This window comes from Nothoprocta perdicaria, unplaced genomic scaffold (assembly GCF_003342845.1).
Source record: "Nothoprocta perdicaria isolate Ctin4 unplaced genomic scaffold, notPer1 scaffold_70, whole genome shotgun sequence".
In the NCBI taxonomy this organism is placed as follows: Eukaryota; Metazoa; Chordata; class Aves; order Tinamiformes; family Tinamidae; genus Nothoprocta; species Nothoprocta perdicaria.
Window position 1 is genome coordinate 344126 of NW_020455977.1, and position 25074 is coordinate 369199.

General features: G+C 41.8%; 1 protein-coding gene across 1 annotated transcript in view; it reads left to right on the forward strand.

Moving 5' to 3' along the window:
* The first annotated feature begins 137 nt into the window (after positions 1–137).
* The window catches only part of CREB5 (cAMP responsive element binding protein 5), a 235839-nt gene continuing 210902 nt past the window's right edge, over positions 138–25074 (forward strand). The window contains exon 1 of the mRNA XM_026050832.1: positions 138–168. The gene's annotated coding sequence lies outside the window, so the exon portion shown is untranslated. The remainder of the gene's footprint in view (positions 169–25074) is intronic.

Consider the following 25074-nt stretch of genomic DNA (forward strand, 5'->3'; position numbering starts at 1 on the left):
CACCGGGCCGGACCGGGCCGTGACGTCAGGCGGCGGGAGCGGGACCGGCTCCTCACGGCGCTCTCTGTGTCCGCAGCCAGGTCCGCGGGAGGCGCCGCGCAGCCCGCGCGCCGCGGGGATGGACCCGCGCTGAGCGCCCGCGCGTCGCAGCGCCCATGGCCCGGCACGGTGAGTGCTCCGCGGCCCGGGTCCCCGCAGCAACCGGCACCGGCACCGGCACCGGCGCGGAGCGTCTCGCTCGAGCGCTGCCCGCGGCGCCCGCAAAAAGTTTCTTGGAAGAAAGTGTCATGCGGGAGCGAGGCAGGGAGCGGGCTGGGAGCGGGGCGCCAAAGCCGAGGACACACACACACACAAAAAAAGGGAAAAGCAGCCCGGCGTGCGGGGCTTTGCGGGAGGGGGCTCGCTGCTGCACGGGAAAGGGAGATTTTCGGGGGAAAAGCGTTGGAAGTTCCTCGCTTGGCGTTTTTCTAACTTTCTCGTGGCGAACGAGGCTTTCAGCAAAAGGCTGAAAATTCTTCATTAAAAAAAAGAAAAAGAGGAAAGAAAAGAAAAAAGGCTAAAATCCTTATTTGTGACTCCTTAATCCCAAGGGAGCTGTAGAGGTCGCAGAGCACTAGGGAAAAGTGTGATTAATGATCGGTGATTAGTGATAAGTGATTAGTGGTTTTATTCAAACTGTTACCTCTGACCAGAAGCACACATCAGAGGATTAACAGGCTCTTTAGATAAATGCTCATTAGTGGAAGGGGGAAAGCAAAGATAATAGGCAGGCACACAGGGACAACTTTCTAGGAAAATCATTCCCGTCTCTGGAATAATAAGCTCTATTAGCAGCAAGGCTCTTTAATTTAAAAGTTGCTTTTATCTTGTAAATCAAAGTTAGATGTGGAAGTTCGCCGTGCTATTATAACCCGAATTTTCCCATATCCTCTGCATGTGGATTATCTCAGTAGTGATATTTTACTGGAAACCCCCCCTCACCCCCCCCCAAAGACCATTGAATGCCAGAGAAACGGGGCGCCCAGCCGCGCTCCAGCCCCGCATCCCAAGCGGTTCCGTGATGCATCCCAAGCGATCCCGCTGCTGCCAGGCAGAGCCAAGGCAGGCAGCTGACTAGATGGCGCAGTCCCCTGCCTCGGGGGCCGCTCTCTAGTCCTGGGCGAGGGACTTGGCAGGCGGCCGCTCGCGAGGTGCCCGTCAGCATCCGCGCGGGTCCCGCGCGCTGCGCTGCGCAGCGCTGCGCCCCGGCTCACATTTTCCATGCCAGTTGATCTAGCGAGCTAAAGGCTACTGGAAAAATGAGCCTCATTTGCTCAGAGGGACAGTGAGAGCGAGGAGGAGAGAGGGGCGGACAGGACAGCCTGCGCCCTCGCTCTGGGCTGAGCTCTTTTAAACTGGTTTCATAAAACGCAGCCTTAACTAGTAAAGCCTGAAAGCTCCGTGGAGTTTTTCTCCCACCTATCACTGGGAAAAGGAGTTTTTTCTTTTTTTAAAGTCACTTAAGAGAAAGAGCAGTTGGTGTGGTGCTTGAGCAAAACAGCTTGGACCTGACTGTACTCCACAGATCATGGTAAGGAGCTTGATTTTATGATGCCTAACCAGGGATTTCTCAATATTCTTTATCACACGTGGATTGTGGAGAACTGGTCTCTCCTGCTGCCCGTAGACTTTGGGGTGTTTCTGTTGTTTTCTTAGCCTAAGTGGGGTTTATGCTTGCTTGCCTATGCTGAGATGATCCAAATCTCAAACTTTAAACGTATGTTTGAAACACTTGAGTGAAACAGGAAATAGAAAGAATGAAGTTATGGCATGGAAAAGAAACTTGTGAAGTTACCTAATATTATATTTTTAATAGGAGACCGTTGGGAGGAATCGCACTAATGTTTGAAACCAAAAAGTTTTGTAATAGCGTGTAAAAAAGTCAGTAAGCTCTGTTCGCCACGCTTGAATATTGGATGGCGATCCTCCAGATATTTAAAATTGCAGTATTTCTAAAACTTTACATGTTTGAAGCAATCAGACCTTTCCCTCCAAATCCCTGTATAGTGTAGCTTCAATTTATTGAACTCTGCCTCTGCAAATCTAACCTGGGGAACAGAAAGGGCAGCAAATCACGTTTGTATGTCAAGGAGGAAAAGATAGAAGTGAAGTTATTTTGCTTTGCTTTTTGCTTTGCTTATTTTACCATGTATCAGGTAACTTTCATGGGGAAAGAGCAATAAGTGCTTTTTAGTTTGACTTGTTCTCAACTTCAAGTTGAGAATCCAAATCCCCCGGAGCTGCTTCCATTTACCCCGAGCACTTCAGAGGAGGCTCCCATGAAGGAGGCTGGTTCTGCGGGAGCCGTGTCCGTGCTGGAGGAGGGAGGACAGAGGATCCCTCTGCCGAGGTCCCTTCCGAGCACTTGAGTCTTTCCCCTCTGCGCCGGCAGCCTCCTCGCTGAGAGCACTAAGTTTTGCACAGGGGGTTGAGGCTGCGTTATTCACTTGGCTCTTTGTAGCCCCTTAAAAAAATCCCATCTCAGTCATCTTCATCAAGTCAGAAGCATCTTTAATATTAGGACTCTTGTAAGCTTCTACTTCCAAAATTTGCCATTTATTTAATCAAAGACCCTCTCACTCCCAAATCTTTATCTTTCCCTGTCTCTGCTTTCTGTCACTTGTTAGCTTGCTCGATTTACTGTAAACTTGTTGTTTTGAGGACGTGCACCTTTGCTTACTTATTGGCCATTTCAAAGCCTTAATTTAATTCCAGTGGACATCTTTTCTTATAATTCCTCTTATATATATATTCCTCTTAATTATTTTTGGACAAGCTTTTGAAATAAACAGAGAACAAACTTGTTGCTACTTAGAGCATTTTTTTCCCAAGTAAAGGCCATTCCATTATTCTTGAAGCAAAATGCTATTTTTTTCCTTAAGTAAGGTCTGCTAATAATGATTTTTCTTGTAAATTTTTTACAGGAAAGCTCAGGAGGCAGTTGCTGGAAACTCAGATTTGTGTCTAGAGCAACAGGTCTTTCAATTCTGCCTCATAAGTTTTCTTTCTTTCTTTCTTTCTTTTTTTTTTTTTTATTTTTCCACTCATACTGACTGAATTAATAGGTAGGCATTTATAATTAAGATAGCTCATCTGGGTAAATCTTTTGTGCGTAAGCTCTCATTGTAGTGAATACCCATGACTCCTGGGGGCAATATTTAAATATTTTGAGGTTTTTGTCAGTCATAAGCAATAATGTTGGTTTGGTGGCTTGATAGCTTGGTGGCTTTTGCCACTCTACACTATTTCAACTCACTTGCTCTTGCTTTGTCCTCTTCTCCTTTCACCTCCCTCCGGCACTGGGCTTTTTAACCCTGGAAAAATAAGATTTCTAGGTAAAGGTAAAAATTCAGCTCTGCAAATTATAATGCTTCAAGTCCTTCTGGATTTTTAATGCTCTTGCCTTAAAAGGCTTTTGACATTTTTCTTCCATGAAAAATGATTAAAATAAAGTTGAACCCAAAATTAAAGCAAGCACTTGGAAAGCACTTGGAAGAGAAACTTTGATAAAACCTTTTTGTTTTATTAGAACTTACATTGCTATGTTAATTTGCAGTTCTTATGATACAGTATTCTTTAATATAGGATTTTGAGATCACTTTGACGGTGATCTCTGTCTTGTCATGCTGTATTTGAACATTAGGAATAAGTATAAACGTGACCTTTTGTACACTTGATATACATAAAAACAAAATGTTGCTAGGGAAGTAATTTTTGTTATACATATAATCAAAGCAATGATTTAAGTTGGCTCAAGTGTACCTAATGAGCATACAAAACATACATAGAATAATTATGTCAGTGATGTGGTAAAAGACTTGTTGAAGCAGAAGAGCTGTCGTGAACTCTTACATCCAAGGAACTGTTCTGCACTTTTGTACCCCAATCATTTGCTCATACTGCGGCTCAGATTAGTGACAACTATTTAAAAAAAAGGCTATTTCAAATAATATTTGAAATTTTTCAACAAGGAGTTATTTTACTGTACAATTAAAAATACTGACAGTCAGCATTTTTTTTTTTTTAGCCTGAAAGGTTAATTCATGGGAAAAGCAGCCGCTATTTACCTATGGAGAGTCTCAAAGAGTTGGTTGCACTATTTGGTAGGTTTCTAGGTGGTGGTATCAAATGCTATTTCATAAACAAGAAGAGATTTTCTAAGGATTTTGCTGAGGGCTGTAGGATTTTCAAAGTAAAACACTGAAAGCTTACAACAATTTCCTTAGCTTAAAAGATATTTTGCTTTTGGTTCTTGTTTCCGTCTTTTTTTTTTTTTTTTTGGAGAACTTGCTCAAGAAGCCAGTCCTCCAAACGGGCGTCTGGAAGCATCACCTCAGCCGTGTTTGTCTGGATGTCCCGTCCTTTGGGACGAGCAGGGTGCTTGTGGTGGCCCCGTTCCACATGTGGGGTGTCACGGTGAAGGAAGGTGCCACGGTGCGGAACACCTTGGCCAGAGGACTTCAGTCCGTAGATGAGAAAAATCTCATTAAAGAGTCTGGAAGGAATGAAATTTGAGTTTAATGGGGGAGAAATGCTGTAAATCCTCTATTACTTTTGTCAGAATTAGGAGCTGATTCCGCATTTCTTGGCTCTGGGTGTTTTCTTGTTTCTCTTACTCTCGAGACCTCTGGAGCTCAGGGTCTGTCTGTCTGGGCACTGTTTGCTTTTATCTTCAGCTTTCTACTGTGGATATCACATAGTTTCTGTTTCTATCACCTCCTTTTCCTTGCAGGATTTTCTAAAACAGCTCCTTAATGTGCTCCCATTTCAGTTTCTTACCATCCGAAGGGCCTTTTGGCCCTTGGTGCAGTCAGGGAACATCTAAAGCAGTTGAAGGGCTCAGTCCCAGTTGTCTTTCCAAGAGTACACTAAGCTTCAACTGGATGCCCTTGAACACACTGCCTAAACTTAATACGAGACTAATCAGAGAAATGTGCTTAATTAGGGCCATCTTTTGCTGAAGAAGTGGCCGTTTTACCCTGGTGGATCTATGTCTTCAGTGACTTGCATGTAATGCAGTGATGTTCATAGCCACTGGTTTTTTTTTTTTTTTTCCAATTGTTTTTGCAAGTATCCAGAAATTCCTTCGGTTAATGTGGAGAATTAACCCTGGCCAGTGGCTCCCAGATTTAACATCTCAGTCTGTGTTCTTCTCTGCCTGCCTGCCCAAACTGGAGCAATGGTGGCTAATATGTAGTGCTCAGCACAGGGGGCTCTAGAGCACAACAAATGCAACTTGAGGCAAGGTTTAGGCTGCTGGCTATGGAGCAGCTGCACCACAGCAAACACCAAATTGAGACTAAATGTATATGCTTTTCATATAAATATATATGTATATATTTTTTATTTTATTGTATTTTAAATCATTTCGTTGTGGACTGCTGAGTTTGGATAGTTAGTTACCCATAAAGTCGTATGCTAAGTAGCCAGCACAGCACCCTGATGGATACATGATCATGTTATGAGCTCACATAGGGTTGTGCATTGATATTGCACTCCCGTTGGCAATATCTCATATATGAACTAGCTTGCTGTTATTCCTTGTCCAATTATATCTCTTTTTTTAAAAAAAATCTACTTAAAGTCCTGACCTGCTAGGTGTGCCTCCAAAAGCAAATCAACAGATTTGATTTCAGGTGATTGGATTCACTTGAGTTTGCTTCTGGTTTGGTTCAGGTCAGTGAGAAGGTTTCTCACTGAATAGTTTTTAGGACCCTAGCAATGACAAAAGGTGGCCTGAGAATGTGACAACTAAAAAGCCCATAATTGTGCTTATCATAAAAGAGTGTGTATTAGAAATTATGGCAGGAGAATACCTTACTTTTAGGAAACTTCTGTTCTTAGAATAATAGTAAATTATAAACTAAAGAAATTAAGAGAGGAGCGGAGGAAGAAGAAAAAGATAGTCAGAGAGTATGTTCAGGAATATCTTTTAATACTTGCTGTTTACTTTCATTACTGAGGGAACATTTTAGGAAGAAGTAATTTTAAGGGTTTCTGAAGATTGTAACTATCCCATTGACCGTTACCCTTATTTGTGATTAAAAAAAAACAAAAACAAAAACAAAACCCCACTCTTTTGCTGGTGGTAGTTGGGGGGTGGGATTTGCACAAATTTTGTTAAAGCTGAAGAGATCAAGATAAACATCTGTAGAGGCTTCCCTTGCTCTCCAGACAGCATACAGAATGAGGGGAAAGAAGAGATTCTGTAGTTTAAAAACAAGGTAAGGAATGTTTCCCTTCTTTCCTCACTTACATGTTCTTAAGTGTGTCTGTCTAGCACTTGAAGTTTATCTTAGACTTGTGATTAAGTAAGGTCAGTGTATAGTGATTTTTATGGCTGGAAAATGGAAAGGCACTTAAAGATAGCAAGTAAAAATAAAGTGAATGACCTAAAGATAAACTAATTTCAAAAATTCTGGTACGTCTCTTTCGTTCTTTAGCACAACTGAAGCAGAATATGGACTAGTGAAATAGCTAAAATTCAAGCAATTGGTTCATCACGAAAAGAGAGAGAAAGCAGTAATTTAACTACTTTCATGTGAATCTTTAGAATGTTTACTAGGAGGCTAAATAACCTCCTGTGAAAGCAGCCAAGATGAAAACAGTCATGGGTTTTATGACTAGTTAAGGAGAATTATGTTATGGTGGACTTAAAAAATACCCCAGCAGAGCCTAATTCTCCGCTCACCCTGGTATAAATCCGGAGCAACTCTATTGAAATCTGTGGAGCTGCAGACGGGTGTAACACTCATTGAGAGGAAAATTAGATGCACAGGGTCTATTCTGAACGTAGCCCCTCAGTTGCGCGCTGCGCAAATCCCATTATTAAAGTAATAGCCTGACATGTCACGTTAAGGACGGCTCTGTCCCCCCGATCAACATGTTTGTAGCTCTCCTCATCCTGCGGCCACTTATGAGGGGGTAGGGGGGGATATGGAGAATACTTATTTTGTGCTCAATTAATATTCCTTCCGTGCACTCTCCTTCCTCTCACGAGCTTTATGTGCGGGTGTGCAGTCTGCACTCTCCATCATCTATCTGTCTGTGTCTCTTTGGCTGTGACAGTCTCCGCTCCGGCCTCGGGCTTGCGCAGCCTCCGCGAAAACCCTAAGATTTTTGGAGAAACACGAGAGAATCTAATTCTGCTGCCAGCACCAATGTGCATTTTCCCTCTCACCTACGTTGTTATGGATTGGGAGCAAAATCTTGAGCTTCAGCTTGATTTTATTTGGGGTGGGGAGCTGTGCTCTCCTTTTCCTTTTTTTTTTTTTTTTTTTTTTGTCTTTCTGAAAGAGAAGAGGTTAGAGGGAAAAGAAGTAAGAAGACAGTGAAGCCTTGTAAGTCCGAGGATTTGTTTGTGGTAGGCAAGGCCCAAGCCACTCAAGCATCTGACCTGCGAGCGACAGCAGGTCGGCCTGGGAACAGCCCTTCAGCCTTCCAGCCTTGCTGAAAAACCTTATTGCCCCCCTAAGACATCCCATGTTTTTTAGAGAAGGAGTCAAAAGGGAATTTTACATAAGGAAAGGCCACTAAGGAGGGCTATGTAGTGTCCCCCCAGTGTTTCAAATCCCTCTATGCGTTCAGCAGGTACTTGTGCTTTCAATTTTTGTAACCTGACCCAGGATACGCGAGGTCGGCTCCGTGACTCCTGAGATTGCCGCCGGGTCAGGAGGGAGTGTGTGGCCCCCGGCTGTTTATTAATGTCAGGCAACTTGTAACTTCTGCATATAATCTTTCGTAGGAGGATGTAATAAAAGTTTTAGGCCTTATAAGTGACTCTGCTGAGGAAAGTTGCTCTGGATTCGTAACGATCTAGAGGTTTGTTTAATAACAAAAAAAAAAAAAAAAAAGACACAAACCCACAACTATTATACTATTATTTCATTGCCAAACATTTTTAAAAAGCACTATTTATGTAGGCCCTATATAAGCACACATTGTTTTATGTTCCTTCTGCTGCCTTTGCAATTGAGTAAACCATTATTCTCGGAGCGCTGCTGTGCTGAGATCATCAGTGATGATGGTGTGAAAACAAACAAGTTTTAGCAGCAGAAGTCACTATATAACTTGACAGGGGTCAGCAGCGAAACATTCACATTAATTTCATTTCTAGTCACAGCAGAAGAAAAATCGAAGCAGCTAGTGGGAAAGATACAGTCTTGGGAGAAGGGGAGAGGAGTTGGACCTCATTCTGCAAGGTGCTGTGTCAACTGAAATGAGGACCTTTCTCAATCCCCATTGAAGTCAATGGGTGTTGAGGGCACTCGGGGACTAGTGGCATTGTGTCCTTTTTCTCCATAGTTTAGTAAAACTGCTGAGATGAAACTTAATTCCTCATTAATTCAAACTCCTAGCAAGATCTTGCAAGAAAAGCTTTCTTTGTTAAAGACTGAGATACCCTCCATCTCCTCAATAGAGAGCTAAAAAAGTATGTGCTCTAATTCTCCAGCCTTCAAGGAGTCCTTCAACAGCAAGAGTGAAAATAAGAGCAGATATTTGGCACATACCTTAAAGTTGCAAAAATTCTACCTCAGAGTACAATATTGTGGCTTCTGTTATTAGAAGTCATGTATAAATGTTATCAAGAATGATTTTATATTCTCAAGGGTTAAATGAAAAAACTTTGGGATGAAATTAATTCAACTACATGTAGCCAAACATGTGCTATGAAAAATAAGCTATCAAATTGGCCTCTGCATCCTCCCCCTGTTTATTTTCTCATGCCTCAGTGGATAAATATAGTTTTTTTTTTAATATAAATAATTGAAATAAATGAATGCCAGAAGGGTCAATCACCTTTTAGTACCCTAAAATTCAGGGTATTTGATTTTATTGCTGTAACTGTGGTCATACACTTGAACCTCTTACTGGGTTATCTAAACCAAGCAGAGTTTGCAGGATTCACTTTGAAAATACTCTTCCTTTATAGCTGTTAGGATGCTACGTTTTGAATTTCCTCTCTTCCGCCATCTGATTCTATCCAGTTTTTCATGCCAAAAAGCTGATATTTCAAAATATAAGGACAGCCTATTTCTGCTCAGCTGTCATGCTTCCAGCTTTCATTCAGAGTTTTTAGTCAATGTGCTGTCAATCAAATGTTTTCCAGCAGACAAGTTTTTTAAGGGCTGAGTAGGCTGAGGAGAAGCGCATTGAGCATTGTAATTAATGCTAAATTAATTTATAATAAGAAGAATAAGAGATATGATGATGACTGTCTTATCAAACCAGTCGTGGAAATAGGTGAACTTTTATTTTTAACTTGAATTTTCCATGCTGGTTTCAGATAGCTTAGATGGACTCAGGCTGCCTTGCAGGGAATTATTAGCTCATGTGTGCACAATTAGAGAGATTTGTGTGTGCAGAATAAATGATACACAGCAAAAAAATGTGGGGAAAAGACAAAAAGCAGGTGTTTAGTACTGTGGAGTGCTATAGCAGGTCTTTGTAAAAGGCTACTTGGGAAAAAGGCAATGAAAATATTGGTACTTTCTTAGTCTTCTAATTCTGTAGGTAATGGTTTCCTCATACACCCAGCGCTCCTATTTTTTAAGATAGAAAACTGTCTGAAAAAAAGAATGCTAAAATAATGTGATCTTTTCAGTGTTGCTGGTTATTTGTTCATCTAGAGATCAATTCTGCTTAGGCCAATCCAGAGCTCCTGGGAACCGGGCGTGAGATGGTCTCGACAGCAGCAAGGTTCTGGTGGGAGCTTTGTGCTCTTGTCACACCACATATTTAGCATGGAGGGGATTTCCTCACCGTTGGGCGGCCGAGGCGGTTGGGGCCGGGCAGCCCCATCCGAACTGACTTGTGTTGAGGAGCGGTTGCTCCTCACATGGTCGGAGCACGAGCTGTGGCTTGGGAGGGGAGCTGGTTTGGGGGATGCACCCAGGCTGGTGGCTTCTTGGGAGGCAAAATTAAAAAAAAAAAATCCCAAGAAATTCACTGAAAAACCCAACACGAGGATGCCTGAAACTGCTCACAATTGCGGATCAAATTCTGTGACTGGTTTCAGCCAGAAAAAAAAAAATGGGGAGGGAGGAAAATATGTGAAAAAAATCAAAGTACATGATTTCAACATTTTTTCAAAATGAGATACTTAAATTTCTTCTTTGAAAACTCGCTTGTTTTAAGGAATACATATGAGGCACTAAATCATGCAGAAATGGATCTTTGTTTTGTACTGAATAAAGCCTTTCAGGTTGACTCTCCATCTTTCTTTTTTTTCTATCTCTCTGTCTATCTATCATCGTTTATCTGTCTACTCTCTCTGTCCAGGGGCCTTGTTCGGGCTTCTTTAACGTTTTTGTCTGTGAGCTCTGCACGTATGTACATGTATGCACTCTATAAGACTGTGCCTAAAAGACGAGGGAAAAAGCTCCCAGAAGGCTACGTTGGTTGAGAACTTCAAAAGGTTAAAGTAGAGGCCTTTAATTGCAGAAATGTTAAATCTCCAGAATACCTCCTGAGATTTGATCAGATCAGAGAGGACTGGGTCAAAGAACATCACTGCCTTCCATGGAAAGTAATGGAAAATTATATTCAACTGATGAAGTCAGAAAAAAAATTAGCTAAAAGAAACCAAATCTTTGTACGAGCTAAATTCACTGAGAGTAAAATTAGCAGAGAAATACCTTGGAATTTTAAAATCAATTATCATATAACTGTTAAATGCAGACCCTGGAGTAAATTGAGGGATTGTCATTCTTAGATTTTAGGGACTTGTTACTTGTTTAGAGGACGTATGAATGTCTTAACTGGAAACTTGCTATTGGGAATTATCTAATAGAAGTTCACATTAAAAATTTAGATTCATTTGAATTTATTTATTTCTTTTTTTTTTAAAAAAAAAGGATTAAAAGGGAGCCAGAGAAACAACTAACTTCATAGGTGCAGAATTTCTGTTTAACTGAGGAAATTATTTTCTCAATTTCTATCATAATACACATTGGGTGTACTTGTGAGTGGAAGAAATCCTTATTCTACTGAGGTGTGGAATTGCATTTCTTACAGCTTTTATTAAACCACGTCAACTATTTAATCACCACTTGATGGTTCTTTAACTTGTCTTTTAATGTGTGTTTTTGGTGGCTTGATGGTATGTAGAACATTTCCTTCCTATACTTCAGCATTTCTAACCAAAAATCTGAGTATGTTTGAAACCTTAGCTTATTCACACTTCCTAATCATAATCCCCTCGGTTTCCTTGTCAGCACCTTTTTGTGGTATTTCTCTGGACACCTCTATCTAATATCTCCAGAGGTTATTCTACAGAGTAACCTTTGACAAGATCTATTACTTACTACTTACTGGTTTTAACAAGGTGAGAAGAGGTCAGGTCCTGTAAAAGGCAGGCACTGCTAGGAGACTCTTGCAGAAGCTCTTGGTGGCTTGTCCTTCTCTTGGGGCAGAAGTTCTCTCTAAATCATAGGGAAAACTCTCTTATGACTGAGTATGATTATAAGCAAGTAACATGCGTCCTTGGGAAAGTGGTCACTACGTGCACTGCCAAGCTCTAGGCTGTTTCTCATTCTAGGTCCTTGACCCACTGGAATCAGTGAGATTTTTGCTCTGAGCTTCAAGTGGACCCTGGAGTCCTGCAGTCAAATGACTTAAAAGACTGCTAGGTACTGGGTGATCCATTTCATTGAGCTTCATAACCAAATTTATGACTTTTCCACTGAAAGAATTGTAGTGGCAATTTCAAGTTACTGCTCTGGCCAGAATTCACAGCCTCCTAGGCCAGAGCTGGTGTGGCCTATTTCTTCATCCAAACTAGAAATGCAAAACCTATCCCTTAGTGAATGGAAAAAAAGAGGGCAAAGGCTCAGTTTGTGAAAACAATATCTACAACATCCTCTCAGTTGGCATAGGTGACTCTAGAGATTAAAGACAAACACATTTTCTCCTAAATTAATAAAAAAGCTGAAAAGTTGTACAGGAGGGTTTGGATAGAGCCCAGAGATATCCAAAATGAGATTAAAAAAAATGCCTTGGGGATTTATCTGCATACCTTCTGTAAAAAAGGATGAAAAATCTTTCTAGGGAGCTTTGAAATATCTCAGTCTGGGGTTTTGTCAGTGAGGGGAGATGATTTGTTAATCTGCTCCTATCAGTTATTTACCACGGCTTGCCCTTTCATGGGTCCTGTGCGTACAGAGCCTGTGAACGCTGCTGGCAAACCTCTCAAATGTGAGCAGCGATAGTGTAAGGGAGAAAAATTGCTGAGGCATAACAATAAATCATAAGGGTTTTTCCTCTCATCCCCGAACACTGAAAACTAGGCTAAATAGATACTGTTAACGTAACTTTCACTTTCCATCCAGAGCCTAACTATCGATCACATGCAGCCGGTGACTGAAGTGCTCCCTCTCAGAACAGCGTTTAAATGTGATTTACCTAATGGGAGCAGAGAGCCACAGCAATAACCTGTGTGCATGGCATGGGTCTGAGCCCTTGCCAGAAATGAGGCTGGAATTTCTTGAGAGCATCTAAACGTACCTTAGGGAGAGTAAGGTGCCAATGTGAAGCAGGTTATTTATTTTTGCTTCAAACAGGAGAACGAAAGGGAGCCTTTATACACTGTGGTCATACATAGGTGAAAACATATCCAGCCTATGTGAAACAGCTTTATACAAGGTGAAAAAGCAGCTTCCATGGTGTGTTGTGGTTCCTCATGGTCTGCCTGTTTCTCATGGCAGCAACTTCCCGATATTCAGTAAGAATTTTCACGTAGGAGTGTCTTGGCATATTCCTTTTTGCCCAACTTGCTCTGTACTTTTCAGTGCTCAGACAAGTCATTTTTTTCTTTTTCTTTTTTTTTTCCTCTCTTTTTTTTTTTGGTGGAATGGGGAGCATGGAGAGGAGGATTGATTGCATCACCCCCTTCTGTCCAAAGTACTTTGTAGCTGGACATTTAGTAATTCACCAAGGGAACTGGCCTCCAGCCTAAGTGTTAACAGCAAAAGCTGTGTCTTGTGAGCAGAGTGAGGACTCCATCCTTGCTGGTGTTTGCAGTGTGTTGCTTTGGGACTGAACCCTGGAGAACGAGACCAAAAGGTTAGAAGGCGACTGGGCAAAACAACATGTCAGGGTGGTTGTAGGATCAGCCGACAGGACTGAGAGAGAGGTGGGGGAGCTGGGAGCCTGTTGTCCTGCCTGGTTTTGGAGCGAGCAGGATGGAGGCTCTGCAGTGGGGTCTCTGGAGGGAGGTGATGGGGGTGAGGTGGAATCCGTGGCTCTTTCAAAGCCTCCAGCTGCTGTGGGAGGCTCTGCAAAATGGTGAACTCAGACTTAACCAGGTCGAATCCATCCCTGCTAGGAACTGATGACCTGTAGAGCAAATCTACCACAAAGTCAGTACCACAGGCCCAATAGGATGATTTATGCTAGGTCAAAATATGACACTGCTGAAATAAGAAAGAGCTGCTTTGCTCTCTTTTACACTGTTTTTACTATAATACCTTGATTAATAAGGTGTGGGTGAGGTTGCACCTACAGATCTGTTAGCGGTCAAGGAGATTGCTGTTCCTCTCTCTTGTGTGGAGATATAACAGTGATAATATAGTAACAATAATAATATTAATAATAACAACAATAATAGTATCAATAATAATATTAATAATAACAATAATAATAATAGCAGTTACAGGGTTTTCTCTCCAACCTCTGTATTTGCATGATAAGTTTTGCATCTGGCTAGGGAAGGGAAAGTGTGTTTGGCTTATCCAGGAGCTTGCTGGCCGCTGTGGTCGGGGCCTTAGAGCATCTGCTGCGGCCGGTCCCGGGGCTTGTGCTGCCAGCGGAGGCTCCCTCCCGAGCCCTTTGGGCTGCTTGGATCATCCCACGCATTCGCGGGCTCGTGACACGGCTGGGAGGAATGTGCTGGGTACCTGCTGCCGAGCGAGACGGGCACCTCCCTGCCCTGCCTTTTCCCGTCAAGGAGCCCGAGCAACCTCCTTGTGCCTTCCCCTGCTCCCTGCCCCCCTTTATTTATTTGTTTTTTAAAAATTCCTGGAGTGTCTCTTGGACAAATCCTGCTGGGAAGGGCTGTGGTAGCTCCAGTGACAGTGCTCCCCGCGCCCTGCTCCTTGCTGGTCTCCTTCTCCGGCCCTTCTGGCCCCTGAAAAACTTAGGTGAAAAAAGCCCCAGGTGAATTGGAAGAGAAGTGGAAGTGCAGAAATGCAGTATTTCACAAACGCTGGCGTTCCCCTCCCCTCTCACGTCTCCGGGGCAAAGTTCAGGAGCTCTCCTAGAGGGCAGGCTCCTTGCTATGAGCACGATACTCCAAAGCCATGTGGGCTTCAGGGTCCGAGCAGAGGGCCAGAATTGATTCAAACACATCTGCAATGCAATGGAGGGGCTTTGCCATGCAAAGAAGTCCTTTTCTGGCTGCAGACACTGTTGCATGTTATTCACAATAAAATACTGCTGCTTGTACTTGAAGTTTTTGCATGTGACAACAAATTAACTTTCAGGATGATAAAATGCTTTTATTTTTTAACATTCTTTTAACCTGATTATGTAGCACTTGTGATTTTTATAGAATAAATAATTTAGGTTAGATAATTCTCCTATGCCAGGCAGATTAAAAAAAAAATCTTGTAGCAAAGTGGTTTGCTATTAAACCAGATTGCAGTCATCTCTGCAGCGGTGCTAGGACTCTGCTCTAAGATACTTGTAGTTTCTGCATTTCTCCCTTGGAAAAATACTCTCATGAGAAACGAAACATGGTGGGTAATGAAGGCTAAAATTGTTTATACTAATCACATCAATTGGAAAATGATCTTCACTCAGCAACTCTTTTAGCAGCAAATTAAGGCAACAGCGAGTGTGCTGGTGCTAGGGTTTCACTTTTCTTTCCGCCAACTTCTAATGGGCTCTTGCGCTATATTCTCAGTGCTGCCCCTCTCCTTATGCATGTGCTTTGTGTAAAACAAAGCAAAACAAAACATAAACTATGAATATGTTGCAGTTTGTTGTACTCTATCCTGCAAAAACCGAGGCTTGCCTTTCCTGTCCAGGGTTCTTCAGGGTGAGTGCAGGTGGTGCGCATGTGCCCTCACTTTGGTCAGACCCCTCGATGCCATTAAACTTAGATTTTGGTTACTTTTAGAAGAGCTTTGGAAATATAAGGGAATTTCTCCTCAACGGGGCCAGTTTACCACCTCTGTTGTTTTCTAGAGAGTTTAAAGTAATAAAACTGTAGCACTTGCCCCTGCGAGCTTTTGGCAGCACTTCACTAAACGCCGGACAGCTCCTGCAGCCGCAGAGACTCGCAGCCCGCATCTCAGTGTCCTGTGCGGAGGCTGGGCGCATCCCTATGGATTTCTGCTACCTCCTCTCTCCGTGGCGAGCGCAGAGGGTTTCTGTTCGCTGTGCAGCGCGGCGGGGCCGTTCCTGTGCGTGCGCTCGCCAGCAGAGGCTGCTGCCACTACATGCTTCGCGGCCGGGGTGGGCACGCGGCGCGTGGCAGCGGAGCTCGCTGCAGGAGAAACCAGGGGTGCCACCGCACCATGGCCTCCCCTTCGCCCAAGCGGCGTTTGCCCCCGTGGCTGGGTGAAAAAAAGCAGCTTGTTTTGCTCTCTGGGACTGGGAGCTTGGTGGAATGGCTTGGCCACAGTGTCTGCAAGAGCCTAAGCTGCTTGCATGCACGTGCAGGCATGTATGCGCCGAAGCTGGTTGCTCCGTTTCAGGTATAAATGTTGGCTGTTTAAAAAAATGTGAAACAACCAGGGAAATAGGACTTGTGAAGAGAAATATTAAGCAAAATTCAGGAACTCTGAGCACTCCTCTCTTATGTAAATTTTATGTTCAGTCCATCTTTAAACTATACTTCCTATAGTAATATTTCATCCAAAAGTAACATCTTTAATCTGTCGTTTATTTCCCATGTGCAAGCATGCAAAAATAACAGACACCGAGTGAAACATATATAAACATCTCTTTAAGAGATAAAGAGCGAGGGAGCTACTCACAGTTTGCAAGATTAAAATTTAAAGAAAAAATGAATGCTATTTCTACTATGGAACATTAAAGGCTGTGCATACATTAATACATATGCTAATATTTTTTGATATAGCATAGTATTCTTAAGGCAAACAGAAAAAACTTGGAACATCATAGTGATGTGTCAGTGATTATTCGATATAAACAGGCAAGCACTCTGTTCCTCCCAGGAGTGCATGGAGTTTATTCAGTACCATTTAAATCTCAAGCTTGTTCTCTCAGCATAGTAGTAAATCATTCCTAAATCTTAAGGAGATGCTCCACAAATTCTGCTGACTATCAGTGTAAGGCTTCATACCCAACAGCACTGATTTATTTAAGTATAGGTCTTGTGCCTTTTGAGAGTCTACCATCTGCTAAAATTGTGTTTACTGTATGTAAGAAGTCAGCATTTTACTGATGAGTTACATAAAAATGATAGCCTTGCTCTTAAGTGACACCTGCTTAGGAATAATTTGTTAATTGCTACTTTGAGGCTGATTCTTGTATTCTTCAAATGAATAGGTTTAGTTAATACCACATACTAATTTACTGAATAGCTCCTCACTCTAATGCAACTATAATAACTCCTAATTACCTGCTACAGTTACTCCAGTCTGCTTAGGGTATTCGCTTTGGAGTAGAGGGAGAAATACGTGGGACAGAGGAACTCGTATTCTGCGCTGGTGTAAAGCAGTGTTCTTCATTCACATCAAGGGAGTGCAGTTTTTAAAATCTCTTGACCTGTGTACTGTGTTGCAGACCAGATTTCTTTTTATGAAGAACTCCACACAACTGCACTAAATACTTTTGTTGATAGATATCTAGTTGTGCTACATAGTTTCTTCACAGAGGATGTGCTACTGTATAACAGTAATGCAGACATAGTACAGTGGTATCTCCTATTTTAGGACAGGATGCTTTAATTAACATATATAAGAAACTTTGTGTTCTAATATCTCATAAGCAAACATATAATTAATTAGTCACTTGACTATAAAAATAGATTTCTTTACGTAGAAGAGTGGGAGACTAACAGGTGCGATATTGATTACCCAGGTGCTGGTTATTTTGTGAAGGTGACGTACCTGGCTATGACAAAAACAGTGGTGAGAGCACCTTATTTTGCAGCATTCCCCTTCCAGGCAAATCGTAAGGTGGTTTTAGTAAAATAACAATTTACAGGAATACTGCAGCTTTGGCTATCATTGAACCTCCCATCCCCCCCAGTGCATTGCTTGATATTAACTGAGTAAAAGCATCGTATTGCTGATGCATATCAAATCTGGAATGATGGCCTACCCATTTGTGTCTGGGTGTTTTTTGGAGGTTTGGGATTTCTTAGGATTTACCTTTGAGTTCCTATTTCCAAAGCAGGAAGTCCTATTGCTTTTCCCTTTCAGCTTATCTTTCCTTCAGCTTATTACTCTACTTACATTTAAGAGTAACTGAATTGCCGCTCTCCTAACATCAGCTTCTCTGAAGAGAGCAACACTAGGACATGGACCTCATCTCATATCTGCTTCAATTGGCCGTGGGCAAAGCTGGTGCCCTTGATTTTTGTATTTGGCAGACAGCTGATGTGGCCATGTGCCAGACTTGCTCTTGCTGTCATGAAGATGTCCTGACTACATCCTGGTGGTTTTGCCTCAGGTGGTGAGAATGCTCTTATTGGTAGTGTCACACATTGCAGGCTCTTGGTCATTATTTCTCCAGTCTGATATTGCTTCTGTTCACAGTTTTGGGGTGGTCATGTTTGGTGTGGTGGCCCAGTCATGGATATGGCTGGTAGGTCACCTGTATAGTCCTTGCACAGGGGCAGTCTTTGTTTAAGTTACACACCATACTTTCTCCTCCGTATAGGAAACTTTTCTACCCTTGATCACTGCCTGTACCACTACAGTCACTCGCCCTGGGATTACTGTGGCACTAGGATATAAAGCAGTTCTGTTTCCCACAGTTGTCCATAGTCTATGTATTCTTTTCCTCTCAGTCTTTCCTGATGCTTTCCAGATCCTAGGCATCCCATGATCAGAGTGCCAGAAATCTCAGTTAGTCTGTCTTTGTTCTGCCCTCTAAATTCATCAGGTACGTCTCTATGTCCTTAATCTTCACTAGAACCTATCATGGTTTTGTGTAACTTAGCTGCCAGTGTTGTTTGCAGATATTTACCTTGGATTAAGCTTGTTTCCTTCTGTTGATCATTCTGGATTTGATCTTGCCATGATTGATGATTTTGCCTCTCTAAACCTAAAGTGAATGGTAACATTCTGAGTTCTCTAATGCAAGTATCTATTCCTTAATGAGTTTAGGGTTTTAAAAAACATGGTGCTAAGTTATTTTTTTTCTGCAGTACCATTTTATTTGAGGTCAGAGAACTCATTTATTACCTTTCCAATAATTCCGGTGTTTCCAACATCATTTTTTCATTCACTTTTTGTCTATTTTTTTTCCATATACTCTTCAGCATTAGATGGATTATAAAGGGGAAGAATAAAGTAAAGTTTTATCAGTTCAGGCTATGACTGTACAGTGCACTTTGTCTCATAGACTAAATCCCTCTGTGTTGCTTGTATACTCTGCTTCTATAAGGTGCCGTGTTTTTTAATGTATTGAGTACTGGTTATTAATGCAACAGGCTTCTGTTTCTAAAATTAATCTTTTAATAAATAAATAAATAAATAAATAAATAAATAACCTCTTGCTACTTTTGTCACTGCCAAATGCTATATTGTACCTCCTTAATTTTCTGTCCCTGTGGGTAGTTGTAGCCCAGGCAATGGGAACTCACTCCTGCTCCTCCAGCATGGGCCACATCAAATACCAGGTACCAGATCCCCAGCAAAGCTCCTCTGGTGCCTCTGCAGTCTGTTTCCCAGAGCTCTGGAGCCTATCGAGATAACAACAACAACAAAAAGATGCAGCGCAATGTTGGATCTATGCATTTTTATATACCTAGCTAATAAGCTGCTTTAGGAATCTGAGCTTTCAGGGAAGTGCAGTTTTGAGCGACAGTAGATGAGTTTCTTTGGAGTCAGCTCTTGTCCACTGAGGCACGTTACAGCCATGCTGGATCTCATGCCATGCTCCCCATCCTTTCCTTGAGGAAGTCCTGCTGGCTCCAGGAGGCTGTTGGCTCTGCAGGGTTGTATACCACCCACTGCTGCCATTGACCTGCTACACTGGATCCATCTGGAATCTAGTGTGAGCATCCTCGCAGCTCGCTTTCTCCAGGGTTGGTGCTGATACAGCAGTAGGCCAGCCTTGCTGTTTATGCTGTGTGGGGATATATGTGTTTTTGAACCATGCTCTTGTGATATTCCCAGCCTGGGACTGGTCTGCACTGATCCTGTCATAACAGCTCAACTGGGAGAGCAGCATTTGAACAACTCCCCAGATCTGTTAACACCAGTGATACCCAAGGGGCAAAGCAGTGGGACACCAGAACCAGGTGTTTTGGGACTTCGGAGGCATGGAGAAAACGAGGCAACTAACCAGCTTTAAGGCGGGGTTAGAGAAGTGCTAGTCCTGCAAACCCCTTACTTGTGGAGTTAACCTGGGAAGGCTGAAAATACTAAAACTGCTACAGTCCTTCTTGGACAAACTTGTCCATCTTACTTTTTTCCCTTTTAATTCTGTTTCATTTTTAGCTGTTGTGAACACAGGACTTCGTGGCTCACAGTCTTTTATTTTAATTTGCTCTGATACCTCTGTGACCTGAAGTCCCTTTGCTTCATGTACGCTATCAGTTGAACATAGTGCATACCTTCTGATGTTGAAAATTTATGTATGCTAAGCTCTTGGCAACTGAGAAATGCTTATTATTATTGGAGTGTTATTTAACTGTGGATCTCCTAAAAGTTTTTAACATTTCCAAATTATTTCCAACCTTGCATTTCTCCTGCACTTGCCAAATCTTAAGACTCATTCCAGATTCAGGGCCAATGACATTATCGCAGTGAGTCAGAACTTGCTTGGAAAGGGGATTTCTTCCATATTGGCTTAAGCTCAGTAATGGCACTGAGCACTTGGAACTTCTTGGCCCCTTTTCTGAGCACCATTTCAGACACATTCATGCCAAAGGAGGAAAAATAATTGGCTACAAACAAGTGACCATAGTATCTTTTTTTTAAAGGTCATTGTGTTAATTTTTCTTGAGGGACTTCTTTTTGGATTGCTCTGTAACTTAATTTAAAAGAAATCATGATTCACAAGCTGCCTGCAGTATTGTTACCCCTCTCACTCGCTAAGAGAGGCAAGTGCTTTGCTTATAAGGAAGATGCCTTTATTTTGTGCCCCAAAAGTCAACCACTATCTGCATAAATTGAAGGCAAACAAGGAAAATGCAGATATTCCCTCATGCTGAAGGGATATATTTCCGGGGAGAAACCAGGCCAGGCGTGACTTTCAGACTTCTAAATCTGTTTTATGTGGTGTATATGAGATTGCTGTCATCACCCAGATGCAGGAAATACCAGTGCTGGGCTTAAGGGGAACAAAGTAAACTCGACAATGGACTGAAAAGAAAAATAAACAATTGACCAACCATTTTTATTGCTTGTTTTTTTTCTCTTGCTTTAACAGTAACATTCACCTTCATTTACCGGAGTTCTGCAAAACATCTGTATCAAGCCTTAAACTTGCTTGACCTTAGTTTAGGTTCAAGGTTCAATATATTCCATGTGCATGGATGATTTTACAAATCCATGAGAGCTCTGACTCTATGCAAACCTTTGTCTCTGTCCCAGATTTGGTCTCCTTCTCGCTGAATAAATCCAAGGACGACTTTCCCTCTCTTTCTTTCTCTGAAGACAGCTTCAGGGCTGCCCTTGGGGCTTGCATGGTGTTACAGGCCATAAGAATAAAAAGTTGCCTTAGAGGGTGAAGTTAACCTACACTAGCAACTTCCTTGGATAGAGACCTTTTTTTTTAACTTGAGGAATTAAGCTTGAAGGGTTAATTTTGCTAAGTCTTCCAAAATTAGTGGTTCAGCATTTGTATGGGTTTTAAATCTTTGTTTCTTATCCCATTTGTAAAAGTAGAGCAGATTTCTAAATGTCTCTGAACAAGTCTTGGGTTTAACAAATTCTCTGCTCCAACCTCTGAAGTATATTTATTCCCAGGACTCTTTGCAATTACTTTAAAACCACATAACAAATACTTGCATGCACTTAGTGCAACATTTCGGACAAAGGTGGAAAGGCCTTACAGAACATGCAGGTGGCCAAACTACGAAACTTTAAACAGATATTAAGTGTTACGGTTTCTATTGCTTCCCAATACAAGTTAAAATAATGTTATTTAAATATAGGTAAAAGTACCTTCTCTCACTCCTGTGGATTGTTAAGAGCTATAGCATACAAGCACTATTAATATCTAAAGTGGTATCTTTTACAACTGTTATCAGAGAGTAAAGCTGGAGTTTTGGGAGGGCAGGATGACTGAACATTCCTTCTTTTCATTGGTTTTGACAGCCTCTGGGCTAGACTTCCCCCATAGTGTGTCTCAGTTATCTCATCCCAGCCTGCTTGGGGTCCCAGTCGTTACCCACGCGAGGAAGGTCTGCGTGTGCTCAGCAGGAGGGTTGCTCCTGCTTCATGGGGCAGGTCACTGTGAGCAGCATGAAGCATTCCTTTCTCCTTGGATGCGCAAGATATTTCCTCCTGCTAATTCTAGCCGGTGCCAGGGGTTAGAAGTGCCAAACGAATGGAAGTGTGGAGATTGGAATCAGGCTCCTACTCTAATGGCAACAAAACATGATCTAATTAAAAAAAAAAAAGAGGGGGTAAGGGAAAAAAAAAGGTGTATCTTGGACACTTTCTTAGCCTAACTCTTTCTCTATAATACATCCTTAAAAAATATGAACAGCAACACTATCACACATTTCTTTTCAGTGCACTGTCACCCACAGATGTGAGGGCACTGTGCAAGTGGACAGGCCAGTGTTATCCAGATTCAAACAGCTGTGATAACTTAAGATATGGAGGGTTAGTTTTTTCTATCCACATATAGATATTGGTGCAGTGTCTGAGCTAATCCTCCAGGCTTCTCTCTGGGTCAGGCAATGCTGGCTCATGTGTCTTCTCTTCCCAGAACGGATGTCTACATAAAGTGAATCTGTCTTCACGTGCCTGTTTCTCTCCATGAGCTATGAAGAAGTCTGAGATGACTGAGACGGAGATGCTGGGAAGATGAGCACCAAGTCACATGAGCACCACTGAACATGGTTATGTTCAGCTGAACGTGGTTATGTTCAGCAAAGCCTCCAGAGTAGTGTGGGTGGCAGGTTTCTCGCTGGAAGGGGCATATGTACTTCAGCACTCTTCCCAGTGCAGATTAGTTAGCTCCACCGATAGGCACAGCTGATTCACCCAGGAGCAGTGTGGTGCTGATGCTACTTGCAGAAAATGAGTTGCATCATGCCTGGGACGCAGGCCTGTCCCCTCACTGTCAGCTCCCGTGTTTGAGTGTGGCACAGTAGAGACACACCAGGGCAAAACTCTGGAAGGCAACAGACATAAAAGTTTGTGTTTTGCATACCTAGAGGCATGAGGCTGGATTGAAGGCTTCTGCCAACATATATGCTGGCAGGAGGCAGTTGTCCTTCTGTAATGATTTTTGATGGCAGGCTTTATCTATCAATGCACCTCTGGGAAACCACAGATTTCTCCTCTGCTTCCCCCCTACTCGCTGCCTCTCCAATCACTCTTGAAGTAAATAAACTTCTAAAACAACTATGGTTTATGGAATAGGGTTCATGGAGCTGTGATAAAGCACTTCAGGCAGTAACTTACACTTGTTTCTGAAGCTCCACTTTTATTGCTTTAAAAAAAATGCGTGTATGATCTCATTTTAGAATTGAGTACTTCAAAGGTTGTTCAATCCATGTTCCTTCAAGGCTGCCTATGCAACCCTATAATTTTTTTTTTCTCTTTTGTTTTTTCCTTTCATCCTTATTAAGTGGAAAACACCAAAGGGATTTTCACACACCAAAATGAATAGCCTTGCAATATTCTAGCTGTGCTTCTTTAAGAATTACTGTAAGATCAGAGTGCAGTAGGTATGAGTTTTCATGTTTATGCTCTCTCAACAAGTGCCTGGACTGGTGGTACTACATAGGCTCGCGCAGTGCAGATCTGCAGGCAGGATTATTCTGGTAAAAAACTCCAAAAGGGAGTTGATTTAAATCAAAAATAATTGTTTTACTGACTTTAATTTATCACACAAATCCAACAAAAAACTTAAACCTTCCATCAAAAAAACATAAGCTGTATTGACTTTTTGAAAAGGGATGAACAGCATGTAAGTAGCCTAAGTTTTTTTACCCTACTTTCTTCTGCTTGGCTCCCAAATAGAAAGTCATAGAGAAAGGCATAGAGAAAGTCATACAGACATAGAGAAATAGGCTGTGGAGAAACGGGTTTGACCTGTCTAACAGATCTTGCTGTGGGACCCTCACTACTGTGAGGTTTGACTGCCTGAGCTATGGACTGTATTCTTTAGCTAAAGGATGGACTTATTAACATTGCCTTATCAACCCACTGAGAATGCGTATCATGCTCAGGCAACCTTGTGCATGAATGGATGAGCTGATGTTGAATTAAAAATTTTGTTGAAGTGCTGATGAAGAAATGCTAATTTTTCCACAAATCTACTCCCCAAACTCTGCCACAAAAGCACCCTTCCCGAAGTTGAATATCTTTTTGGTCAGATTCAGTTGTTTTCTTTTTTTCTGGTAAGAAAATAGGACAAAAAAAAAAAGATTTGGTTGTCAAAAAATAACAGTAAGAAAAGAAAATAGAAGTTCAAGAACTTTCTTGAAAAATTACATGTATTCCTAAAATTTCTTATTAATGCAAAGGACAATTATGACTTTTTTTTTTTTTTAATTTTCCTTTGCTCTGACACTCACCTACTGAATTTTCCCTGTTTAATTTCCAATAGAAGATAGAGTTTGTGTCTCAATTTGTATTTTTTGTTTCTTATGAAGTGATGCTAGGAGAGAGGCTTGTATTTTAAATCGGTTAGTTAGCCTGCACGGCCTTCCATGGCTAGGGATATGTATCTTCTTACGATCACCTACCTAATTTCTTAGGCCTACGGCTTGGCCAAGACACTGCCAAAAGTGTTGCTGTAGTTTGAAAGCACCTCGGAGGAAGTCCTTTTACTTTTTAAACACCATAAAACAAATGATGAAAGTGCATTTTGTACTAAAGCCCCAGGCATATTACAAAGTGATGCGAAAATGTGTAAAATAAAATGTGTTTTTATGGAAATAGTATGTGAGTCACCTAAGATCAGAAGCTTCTTCCCATGAGGCCAAGGCAAAATGTGACAGAGGAGAACATGACGGGAGAAGAAGGGAAGATTGCTAGAGGATAATAGAGAAATGTAAGAGAGCCTTATGTGGTCTGTGTAGTCCAGAGATAAGGACATGTTTTAGACTCCTTGGAAGAAGACACAAAATATTCCCATTTGTTGCTGATACCGTCCAAACATTTTCTGTTCTACAGAATTATTCAAAGAATGGTACTATTTGGATGATTCAACCCAAATAGGCTGTCAAATGTTTTCTTTGTCTGTCTTGACAAACAAGAAGATAACAGAACTTATTTGTTATTGCCACTGTCATCTGAAAGAGAATCTGTGGTATTAATATTCAAATAGCTATTTGTGGCATTGATAAAATGTAAAACCATTAGTCAGTATCTGAAACTCTTCCGATAAATAGCTCTCTATGAAGAAAACCCAGCACTCTTTAAGAGTGGAACTGATAACTTCAGCAAGCTCTTTTTTTTTTTTTCACTCGATAGTAGATTTCCTGTTAATATACTTATAAAAACATTGGATAGTATGTCATGCAAAATTATGACAGATAGAGTATACAGAACTAATGGCCTTCGCGCTATTAATCATAGAATCATAGAATCATAGAATGCCGAAGGTTGGAAGGGACCTCAGAGGTCATCGAGTCCAACCCCCCTGCTCACGCAGGGTCACCTAGAGCACGTGGCACAGGGCTGCATCCAAGCGGGTTTTAAAGAT